General features: G+C 39.6%; 1 protein-coding gene across 5 annotated transcripts in view; it reads left to right on the top strand.

The window, feature by feature from the left end:
- cobll1b (cordon-bleu WH2 repeat protein-like 1b) overlaps positions 1 to 12,577 on the top strand; it is a 152,047-nt gene that overhangs the window by 65,431 nt on the left and 74,039 nt on the right. The window contains exon 1 of one of the 5 annotated variants that reach the window (XM_048598986.1): positions 10,664 to 10,688. The exons of 3 other annotated variants lie outside the window; for them this stretch is intronic. The gene's annotated coding sequence lies outside the window, so the exon portion shown is untranslated. One more of the 5 variants, XM_048598985.1, reaches the window with a different exon arrangement.

Genomic DNA, 12,577 nt, shown 5'->3' with positions numbered 1-12,577 from the left:
TTGTTTGCTTGAAAGATCATTGAACTGATATAAATGCTTCACAGGTATTAAAACTTTGAAGGGCAACTCCACCTTGATCATGACTGTAGATAAGTAGCTCGCAAGGTGCTTGTGCCAAAAACTATGTCAGCAAAAAAATTGTTACGAGAGCACTGCAACTAATAACAAATCTTGGTTTAAATGATTTTAGTTAGAGTCTCTGCTGTCTTCTTAAATAACAGAGTGATTCTGAAAGACTGAAATGTTGCATGCCTGTTTAAAACTGGAAAGGGTAATCCTGATAACTGCAAGTCAAATATGGTGAAAACATTAGATACTGTTGACAAGGAGAAAATTAATTCCTACTTGGAGAAGGATAAGGTAATAAAGGACAGCCAATGTGATTTATTCAAGACAAATAATGTCTGACAAACTTGTTTATATTCTTCGTGAAGTATCCGTGAGGGTTCATGAAGGCAGTATCAAAACTGTTATAAATAAGTGGGTTTCTAAAAGGCAGTTAATAAAATAAGATAACCACCTTGGACAGAAAATATGATTTCATGGTGTTCAATTGGTACATAATGAGCTATGGGATAGGAATGGAGACCAGTGGTATATGGATTTTTGTTTTGACTGGGGCAGCACGGTGGCTGATCGGTTAGCACAGTGCCCAAGGATCTGTGTTCAATTCCATCCTCGGGCGACTGTCTGTGTGGAGTTTGCACATTTTTCCTCATGTCTACATGGGTTTCCTCTGGGTACACTGGTTTCCTCTGGATGGGATGCTCTTCGAAGGGTTGGTGTGGATGTGATGGGCCAAATAGTCTGCTTCCACACTGTAGAGATTCTGTAATTCAAAGTATACAAGGTAAGGTTTAGGAGAAGGGTGGTAATGGTCCCCAAGGGCTTATTTGGCATTAGGACCATCCTTTTACTTATTAATTGTAAACGAGCACTTGGGTACAGTTTTGAAGATTGTTAATGAAAACAAAAAACTTTTGGTTAATTGCTGGTTAATAAATGCTGAAAGGATTTTCGGGAGAGACAGACCGCTGGGGTGAAGTGGGCAGACACGTAACAAATGCAGACTGGAAGTGTGAAATGGTACACGTAGAATTTTTTCACATTGAACAGTACAACACAGGAACTGGCCCTTCGGCCCACTAGATCTGTGCCAACCATGATGCCGTTATAAATGAATCCTATCTGCCTGCACTTGGTTCATATCCTGCTATTTCCTACCTGCTCGTATATCAGTCTAAATGCCTGTTAAACTTTGCTAATGTATCTGCTTCTGCCACCTCACCGGCAGCATGTTCCAGGCACCTACTACCCTCTGAGTAAAAGAAAACTTTCCTAGAACATGTCCCTTAAACTTTTCCCCTCTCAACTTAAACCTATGCCCCCTAGTATTGGACAGTTTCGCTCTGGGAGAAAGACTCCCAACAATCCCAGCCTATCCATGCCTCTCATAATTTTATTTACCTGTGTTTAGTCGCCTCCAGCAGTCTGGTGCAAATAAATTTGTCCAACCTCTCCTTTTCGCTGATACACTGTAATCCAGGCAACATCCTGGAAAACCTCTTTTGCACTCTCTCTAAAGCCTCAACTTCCTCTCGTAGCGTGGTGACCAGAACTGCGCACCAGCTCCAAATGTGGCCTATCTAAAGTTTTATACAGCTGTAACATGACTTGCCAACTTTTATGCTGTGTCCTGACCAATCAAGGCAAGCATGCCGTATGACTTCTTTACCACTTATCCACTTATGTTGCCACTTTCGAGGAGCTATGGACTTGGACCCTAAGATCCCTCTGTATGTTCTAAGGCTTCTGTTATTAACTGTATACTTCCTTCTTGTGTTTGACCTCTTAAACTGCATCGCTTCACACTTAGCCAGATTAAACGCCATCTGCCATTTCTCTGCCCGGCTTTCCAACTGATCTGTATCCTGTTGTATCACACTCCGAGATGGTAAGAACTGCCGATGCTGGAGTCAGAGATAACAGCAGGAGGAATACAGCAGGCCAGGCAGCATCAGATGCTGGCCTGCTGTGCTCCTCCAGCTCCACTCTGTGTTATCTACATCATGTTGTATTCTTTGATAACTTTCGTCGCTATCCAAAACTCCAATTTTTGTGTCATATGCAAACTTATTAATCAAAGTACTTACATTTTCACTTAAGTCATCCTACTGAATGAAAAATAGTCAGTATCATCACAGTGATTCAATCTTGAGACAGATGCAAAAGCAGAGACCTCTGGGAATGCATATACACTGAGCTTTGAAGTTTGGAAGGCAACTTGATAAGCACCTAGGACATGTTGCCTTTGTAAATAGGGGCATTCAGTGCAAATATAACAAAGTCATGCACAACCTATACGCTTCAGTGCTAAGGTCTCAGTCATATTCTGGATAACATCTGACAGTTTAGGAAGGTTGCCAGTCCCTTGGCAAAGATACTAAAGAGGATTTACCAGGAAGATATAAAGATAGTGAATTCAATAATTTCATAAAATTCCGAAGCCCGAGATTTTGCTCTTAAGTGTAGAGGGAAAGCTTTCAAAGATAATTGAACATGTATTTGAAGAGGACCCATTTACAGGGTGAATTGCTGGAGGATTAAATCGGACCATGGTTTCAAAGAGCACGGACATCATGGACCCAATGACCAACTCCTATGTTGTAAGATTTTATGGTTCAAAAATTGATATAAATTTTGCTTGGGAAGTATGTGCACAAATAAGGAGCTATTAATACTCCAAGCATAATCATAGAATCATATAGTGCTGAACTGGTTAATCAGAAGATGTGGATAAAGTTACATTTTTAATTATTGGAAGTTATTTCATCTATAACAATAAGCATAACATCATGGCAAAATTCTGGAATACACCGAATCTAAGTGGTGTATTTCCTGAGGTAATTGAACTTGGCTTTGCTGTTTGTTTCAGGTAATATTTTCAAAATGTTCATGGCACTTTGTAGATGCACTGCAACATCGTGAGGAGAGTTTGTATTGTCTCTTCTTCTGGTCCAGATACTCCAGGTTTCAATCTCTCTCTAGGACTTGTTAACCATGGAAAATGGCTTCACAATGAGTCCAAACAGGTTGATATCAGCTGTAAGTCCTACCAATACACCACCTGGCAGATAGCAAGAGCATGTGAGTTTCCTAGTCAGCCATTCTGCAGAAGGCAAAGACAAACCACTGCAGTACTTTACCCTTAAGCTTGGACTGCCCTACCCTTGGAAACAAGGATGGTGGAAAATATAAGCATTTAGACAGACTGCAGCTCCTCATATTTTATAAGGCATACAGTTCAACCGCTGCTTTCAAAAAATTGAAGAGCTTTCTTTCGAAGCTGCATGTCGACCACAGTGTGCAAAGTAACATCAGCATTGATGACTGCTTAGTGTTTGACAACTGCAAACCAGGCAATCTAACGGGAAATGATAAAGTCTAGAGGTTCTGTTTTCAGAACTCTGAACCTGAAGTTTAGATTTCTATATGACTAATTTTTTGCGAGACAATTTTTATAATGTACAAATAACCTTGCATACTGAGTTTAAACAGCGTACACTTGTACATATTTGAGCAGAATATATTTAACACGTGCATCAATCAGAATTTAAAATTTGACAACTGCATCTAATACTCACTTGGTTTTATTCATCAACAATGGATGTTCTTTCAGATGAAAGTGAGAATGTGGATAACAGCCAGAGTAGTCCCAATAAATAATGTGGATACATCTAAATTCACAGAGGAGAAAGGATGAGAAGGATGGGCTGATAGAGTGGAATGAAGTTTGAAGTAGGAGACTGAAATGAAGCATTAAACATTGATGGAATAGACTAGATGGACAGATCCATGTTGTAAATGCTAAGTAGGTTTATGCCTTTCCCCATTACGTAAATATCTTGTGATTATGTGATGGATGTTTTATATAATGTGATTAATGACTTCTGTTATGGAAAACATGGCTCAGGCAGAATTTTCCCTGAGACTTTTTTATTCTTTCATAGCATGTGAACATTGCTGGGCCAGCATTGATTGCCTATCCCCGATTACCCATGGGGAAAGGTGATTGTTAGTCATGTTGGTGAATAATTGCTGCCTGTCTGGCATTGGTACATGAACTGTGCTTTAAGGAGCAGATTCCAGGTCTCTCTCTCTGTCGCAGTGATGAACTAATGATATAGTTCTAAAGGTGGTGGTGTTTCCGTGCGTCCTAAAGTTTAATTTGCTGTTCAGAGGGTCAGTGTGGGGCTCGATGGACCAAATAGCCTGCTTCCATACTGTAGGGATTTTGCGATTTTATGTAGGATCAGAAGTAGGCCATTTGGAACATTATGTCTTTCAGTGAGATCACGGCTGATCCGATAATCCTCAACTCCACTTTTCTGCCTTATCCCTAAAACCGTTAATTCACTCTCAATTAAAAATCTGTCTACACCAGCCTTGAACTTACTGAACAATCTAGTGTGACACCCCCCTGCAGTAAAGTATTCCACAGATGCACTACCATGTGAGAGAATAAATTCCTGTTCATCTTTGTATTAAATGGGCAACCACTTATTCTGAGATAATGCTCTCTAAACCTAGACACTGCCACAAGAAGAAATGACCTGCTTTCTATCCTAACAAACCTCCTAAGAATTTTGTATGTTTCAATAAATTTGCCTCTCATTCTTCTAAGCTCCAGTTAAATATACAATCCCAACCTGCTTAAACTCCACTCGTAAAACAGTCCCTCCATGCCCAGGTTCATCTTACTAAACCGTCTCAGGATCGCCTCCAATGCCAGAATGTCTTTCCTTGGATAAAAGGATCAAAACTACCACAGTATTCCATGTCTTTATCCATTTAAATAATGTTTATCTCCTCTATCCTTCATGCCAAAGTGCAAAGCCTCACATTTTCCACATTATATTCTATCTGCCAAGTTTTTCATCCACTCATTTTAACCTCTTTAAATCCCTCTAGAGGCTCTTTGTGTCATCCTCTCTACTTATGTCCCCAAATATTTTTGTATCATCTCGGAACTTGTAAATAGTACATTCATTTGTCACCAAAATCACATATATATTGTAAATAATTGTGGCCCCAGCATTGATTGCTGTGGCACTCCATTGGTTAAAGTTTGCCATCTTGAAAATGATAGAGTGGAAATCATCTTAGTCCAAAGATGTGCAGGCGAGTTGGACTGGCCAGGCGAAATTGCCTGTAGTGTAGTTTAGATGGGTTATAGGGGGATGGGTTTGGGTGGGATGCTGTGAGGGTCAGTGTGACCTTATTGGGCCGAAGGGCCTGTTTCCACGCTGTAGGGATTCTATGATTCGATGATCTATGAGTGAAATATCTGGAGATGTTTGGTGTGAGACCCGCCTCTGAGGAACCCCAGCAATGTACTAGGACTGCAATGACTGGCCTCCAGCAATTACAGCCATTTTCTTCTGTGGTCTTTGAGTCCAACTAATGGAAAATTTCCCCCCCATTGCCACTAACTTGAATTTTCTAGGGCTCTTTTTTTTTAACACAACCATGATATGTAAGGTTCACAGCCATTCTGATTGCAGTTTCATTTTCATGGCGCATTTCAGGATGAGAAGTCAGCAGGGATGGTGAATGAGGTAACGTCATCCAGGATGGCTGTTGCAGGGCTGAATATCATTGACTCTATACTGTCTGTGTCCATTTATCTAGTGGATCATCAAAAGTGTGCTGATGGTGCTCCTCCTCCAATCCTTTGCATTTCTTTCATGTTGTGAATGACCTTCTACTGCATGGTGGAGTGCAGAGTGTAGGTGAATGTCTATCAGTGTTGTTCGGTTTGCGCCTGTTGTAATTGAATAGCTATATGATACTATCCATGAATGTATAGTTGGAAAGTGTGTGTGCGCGCACGTGCATTTGCAGCCTGTATAATTGGAAAGTATATTTGTGTGCAGATGGCATGATTGGAAGGTATGCATTAGGATTAAGTTCTGAGTGCAAGGTGGTATTATTGGGTGAATGCTAGGGATGTGATGGATTGAGCAAAATTAGAGGTAGGTAATGTGGTACATCTGAGATGTGATGTGTAGAGTCACTCATCTTAGCAACTTGAGATATGTTTTGGTCTGGAAGTCGCACTTTTGATATTAACCAACCTTTCTGCTAGCTCCCAATCTCTAAGGATGATCATTGCCTGATCAATCTCATTTTTAAAGATCACTGACGTGCTGAAAATTCTGTCCCCTGTGTCATTTCATTGGAGTGGAAGAATTTTGCACATTCTGTTTTGACAAGAGGAACTAATCTAACAGCTGCATGCTTAAGTTGCATGCACTCCCTTCCTATGCACAATGTGAAGAAAGGGAAAGTTGGCCTTTTGTTTTCTTACACAGTCGTTCCGTGGCTGAGAGGAAGCTTGTGACCTATTGTTTGTTACAAGGTTAAAATCTAATTAGAAACTAAGCTGTAAAACTGCTGCAATGACTAAAAGTCTAATGAAACGCAGAAGGGCTTAGAAGAAGAATGATTAGGTGGGAACATTTGATGAGTTTCAATATTTCTTATAGATTGTCAAAACTAGTCCAAATTTATATTTTCTGTTTCTTTAAAAAATGTAGTGTACAATGATTTATAATATTTAGTATTCAGTGAAATATTTTGAGATATCATTGGAACAATTGAGTATTCCGAAATTGGTATTAATTGGTATCAAATTTAGTTCTTATTTTTAAAAAAAAATGTTTTAAAATTAATTGTAATAAGCAGACCCACTGTAAAATCTGTACATGAAAATGATGCTGAAAAGTTGGCTTGTTTGTGTCTTTAAAATATTTTGAATTTTGTTACTATAATGTATTGTAATATAATCTACATTGTTGGTTCATTTGACTTCAATTATTTGTTCATGGGATTTGTGTGCAACTGGTTAGGTTAACACTTATTGCACACCCCAGTTGCCTCTGGGAAGATGATGGTGAGCTGTCTTCTTGAATGACTACAGTCCATGTGGTGTAGGTATACCCGTGGTGTAGGTATACCCATAGTGTGGTTATGAGGGACTTCCAGGATTTTGTCTCAGTGACAGTAAAGGAATGACGATACCATTCCAGGTCACGATGGCAGGTGACTTGGAAAAGAACATGCAGGTTTTGACATCCCCATGCATCTGCAGCACTTCATCCTCCTGGATGGAAACGGAAATGAGTTTGTTGTGAAACAAGCATTCAGCGAGCTGCAGCTGCCACTGATTTGCATGTTGGGAATTTGTGTTGTCTAGTTTCTTGCTGAATGAGAGGAGAATTGGAAGTAGTGTATAAATAAGATGCTTCGGAGCGTTAATGGGATACAAATACATGGAAATGAGGTACTTACCGTTCTTTTGCAAAATTGTGAAGTCACTATTTTACAGCTTTTGAAATGTTTCAAAGAATTTTTAAAAAAATTAGAAGAATATTGCTCCAGTTCAACATTGATACAAAATTAACAAAAGACTGGTAAATAGAAGAAAACCCTAAAGTCAGCTTTACTGTAATTTAAAAAAAATAACTTTATGAATACAAGAAGATAAGTCATAGCACATCAAAATCAAAACAGTACTGAAATTATTCAGTTTAAATTACCCTTAAAATCATAAGAAGTAATGGAAAAAAATTCCACAATATTTCTAACAGATTCAAAATCAGACATGGTCCGAAAGGGCACAAGATTGGACTTCAAGGAAAAAACAGTTCTAAAGATACAGAAGTTGTTTTGAAGTTAAATCCCAAATTGGAAGCAGAACAAATTGATGTGTTGCTGTATTCAGTAGGTTCAATAAGCTGCTAATGGTTTAAATGTACAGTATAAATATAAAGTCACTGCAGCACTAGTCAATTTGTACTGGTGCACTTAGGTTTGACAAATGCAGAGTGAAGGTATGGGCATCAGTGTGGTGGCCAGCAAACTCAAAAGAATTCATGACCTCATGGCTGACTGTGAAACTTGCAGTATTCACAGGCCTGAACATGGGCAGCCACTGATCCCTTCTACTTTTCTTGTAAGATAATGGCAAAGAGTGGGAAATGATCTATTTACATTTGGATATTTCTTGCCTTACTGCTGTCAAGTATTTGTCATGGTGGATTGAACTGAAAGAAAGCCACCACAGATGCAGTTGTCAGAGTCTTGCATGACCTTGCTACAGTTGGGATCCCTGATGATGCATATTTTTAACAATGGAGCACGGTTTTTTACTGGGTTTTTCAGCCAGTTTTCAGCCACTTCCAGATTTGCCTTTGTAACCAATTCACTGACAGGTCCATTGTCAAGTGGGAAAGCTGAGCATGGAATACAGACAGTCATGTTGCCTTAAGAAAATACTTCGATGAAGCCTTGTTGAATTACTGGTCCACCCTACTCCAGTATGGCTTATCACCATCAGAGTCACTGCAGGGGTGAAAACTGAAGACTCAACTTTCCATCTCACCAAAGAGGCGTATTTCACATTCAAGTCCAAAGGACTATAAAAATGTTTTTAATAGCAAACAGTTTTACCGACATGAACAAGCTGCTCACTACTCAGATGCCATTATGCACAACAGTTGACGTATCAAAACAAGGGCAATGGGTACAGAAAAGGGGCCTCAGCAGGAATGCTACGATTGCATATGCATCAGCAGACTAGCAATGATTGCACGTTGTCTGTACAATCGAGGGAGGAGTACGGAGGAACAATGTCTTACTGCGCAATCATGGTCCATTAGTGCTTCATCTGGACAAACCCAAAGAGAAACGTCACAATAGTAATGGTTCGCAGACAACTCAAGTTAAAGATCAAAGTCAAGAAGCCAAAGACCTGCCAGTCTTTGAAATCCAAAATAAATGTGTTGTAGAAGAATTGTGGAACCTCCAGATTGCTCAAATTTGTGAATTCAAGAAACAATGGGATGTGGAAAGGGTAGTGATAAACATAATATAGTTAGATTCATTATTGTATAATGAACTTACTAAGGGGTTTTACAAAAAAAAGGGAAATCTGGTTTAAGATTATGATTCTTAGAGTTGCAACATTTGAACCGCATAGAGCTGTGCTCGGTCTTATGGAATCACATAGCCTTTGGTGTAGAATCATTTTAGATCTGCTGTGGTCTGCTGAGGGAGAGACACATGTCTTCTTTACCTCAGTTGGTAATAGCTAATATGTCTAAGAGTTAATGTAACCTGAATATAGTTGCTAAGATGCAGTCAGTTACATCTTGTTATCTCAGAAGAAACTCTTCTGAGAATTATTTGTTGCCCATTTTCAACCATAGGCTATTGAACACCCTGTTAGAAGACATAGGACAGATGCTTGGTGACAGCACCCTACCCCAAGCAGTAGCTGCTATGAATTATGCCCTACCAGAAGTATGTGGTGGCTTTGGAGAAGGTGGTACAGTAAAGAATTACCAGGATGTTGCCTGCTGTGGAGGGCGTTGGCTATGAGGAAAGGTTGGAGAAACTTGGGTTGCTCTCACTGGAATGACAGAGGTCGAGGGGTGACCTGATAGAGGTCTACAAGATTATGAAGGGCATGGACAGACTGGACAATCAGAAGCTTTTTCCCAGGGTGGAAGAGTCAGGCACCAGGGGCCATGGGTTTAAGGTGCGAAGGGCAAGGTTTAAAGGTGATGTATGAGGCAAGTTTTTTACACAGAGGGTGGTGGGTGCCTGGAACACGTTGCCGGGGGAGGTAGTGGAAGCAGATACAATAGTGACTTTTAAAGGGCGTCTTGACAAATATATGAATAGGATGGGAATTGAGGGATACAGTCCCTGGAAGAGTAGGGGGATTTAGTTGTGACGGGCAGCCCGTTGGTGCAGGCTTGGAGGGACGAAGGGCCTGTTCCTGTGCAGTAATTTTCTTTGTTCTTTATTACATCACACGTTATAGCATGGTGAGCACCACTTAGATTTCATTTAGTTGCCTTATGAAACAGTTTGTTTATACACGATGTGTAGACTCATTTTGCTGAGGAGTAGGCAATGCTGAAATGAAGCTGTTGCTCTTGCTGCAGACAAATTGTTAAAAGCAAGAGAGGTAAAGGTCCAAGAGAATAGTGTAAAGAAAACACATGTAAGGTCTGAAGGGAAAGTCGGGCCAGAAAGACAGTGGTGGTTGAGTGGAATGAGTGGCACCTGAGAACTGAAAACTCTGACTTAATTCAAGATGAATGAAAATATAATTCTCTGTTTATATTGTGAAGGTCCATTGGCTTTGAAACTACAACTTCATGATTCTGCCCAAGTGGAGGTCCCTGATTTTGATGATGTGAATACTGCTTGATTCATATCATTGCCGATGAAGGTGTGTTAGATAAGGTTCAAGTTTAAAAAACATTGTCACTGATGTTTTAAACGCTCTCTTTGGCACAAGTTAAAATGCAGTAATGAAAAGAATAATGTAATCTGCTTTGATTTCTGTCTGACATAAGTGAAATATAGACTGGGGAGGCCCAGGTTGAGTGCTGTTGAAATGCACATGCCAGTTTTAACACGCAAAAGCAGATGTTCCTGTTATTGCAGAATTTCTGCCTCAGAGACTCCGAACAGGAACCAAGAGGGAGAGGAATCCGAGAGAGAGAGAGAGATAACAGCAACTGCAAGCAGCAAGGAAAAGGCTGTTGTGTATTTGCTATCAGCCAGAAATACTAACGACAGCTTGTTCTGTAGCCAAGGAAAGAGAACTGGTAGGAGTTTAAGAACTCTGAAAGCTTTGCCTTGGTTTGGCTGATGGAGGGAATCTTTGGGGTGAGCCATGCTGTTAGAAGGCAGTTAGGGATTTTGGAGAAGACTGAATGGTATAGTATATGACGAGTGCTGGGCCTGATAATTTGGCAAAATGGAAATTAAGGGTGACCCTGGACTATTTGCCTGAAAAGACAGCAAATCTATTGAAGAGATACTGAAAGGTGTGGAGAATTGCAGTGTTGATGTATTGGTTGCATTAAGATATTAATATGAGTTATATTTTCTGTAGCTCAAAGTATTAATTGTCTACGAAGTAATGTTTGTGCAATTAGTTTATTTGTGTAATGTTTAAAATTTTCTTATGCAGTTTCTTCAAATTGGCCACAGGGAATTAAAATATATTTTAAAAAGTTAATGGTGTCTGCCAGGATCATAACAATAGCAGAACTATAAGTACAGAACAGACAAAAAGGATGAGTATTTGAAACCATTAAAATAAGTAACCCACAAGCCCAGTTAGCTGTTTGGTAAGTGCTAGCCTGGGAGCCTGAAATAAAAATGAAACTTGTAATGTGGTGTGAATTTTGTTGTTTGATAGAAACCTCATGATAAATTTTTCACCACAATGAGAATGTGAGCAAATATCACATGTTTCAATCACTCTCTTAAAATTGTTGACATGACATTCAAAGTATGTGCTGGAAATAATTTATTGAAAAACTAATTTTGCATTTAGTTCCATGTGAGGGTAAATTTCTGGCATACTGACACAATTCAGTTTAAATTAATTTTATGCAATTTTGTCTTTAAATGATACATGTTACTCATTGTGGTTCTAAAGTAGGTAACTAAGTCTACTTTTGATTCTCCCGGTGTTACTTTAAGTACAACAGTGAAAATGCATACCGGGTGATGTGTTGTGGAGCAATAGATTATTCCAGTGATCTCGTTTTCTACATGTTGTGCTTTGAGAATGATCAGTTATGGTTCTGGTGTCAGTTCTCATTGATTAGTTTTAGTCACAGTAGATCATGAACAGAGATGAGGAAATGTTTCTACCTTAGTAGGGAATAAGGTAGATTTTTTTAATGGTGGCACAATAGCACAAATGTAAAGGAACCAGATTTTGAATAATTCCAACAAATGTTGTAGTGACTATGTCTGTGGTAGGCTACCCTGACTTTGTGGTCTTGTCACAGGCATCAGAAATAGCTGATGAAGTAATCTGACTCTTGATTGCAATAGTTGACTTCTGAAGCAGCATAAAGGGATAGACATTACATAAAATATTCTACTGCACTGGGAACACTTGTGTTCTGCCTCACAACCTATTGGCAATAAGCCTTTTGAGGGATATGTTTGTGATGCCATCACATCATAATATGTAACCTAATGGTATAAAGCTCTCGGCCTCAATCTTTTACTGAGCTCTGTCCTCTTGCAGTGTGTCATGGTGAGGGAAGTATATCCAAATTTCTTCGCTTAAACTCTGACAGACAAGTTTTGTGTGTAAATACCAGAAATTTCCATCTCCTGACCGCTAGTTAATGGCTGCTAGTGTACATTTAGTTGTGTAATACCTTTTATTGTTCCTCAATGTTTTCATTCGCTCATGACATGTGGGCATCGCTTTCATTTATTGCCCATTTCTATTACCCTTGAGAAGGTGGTGGTGAGCTGCTTTCTCAAACTGAAAAAAATGATAGAACTGCAGATGCTGTAAATCGGGAACAAAAACAAAGTTGCTGGAAAAGCTCCGCAGATCTGCCAGCATCTGTGAAGGAAAAAAAAACAGAGTTAACGTTTCGGGTCGGGTGACCCTTCCTCAGAGCGTTAACTCTGTTTTTTTCCTTCACAGATGCTGCCAGACCTGCTGAGCTTTTCCTGC

The sequence above is a fragment of the Rhincodon typus genome, chromosome 7, assembly GCF_021869965.1.
Source record: "Rhincodon typus isolate 14 chromosome 7, sRhiTyp1.1, whole genome shotgun sequence".
Lineage (NCBI taxonomy): Eukaryota > Metazoa > Chordata > Chondrichthyes > Orectolobiformes > Rhincodontidae > Rhincodon > Rhincodon typus.
The sequence above is the reverse complement of the archived record's forward strand: the minus strand, read 5'-3'. Positions and strand labels throughout refer to the sequence as shown.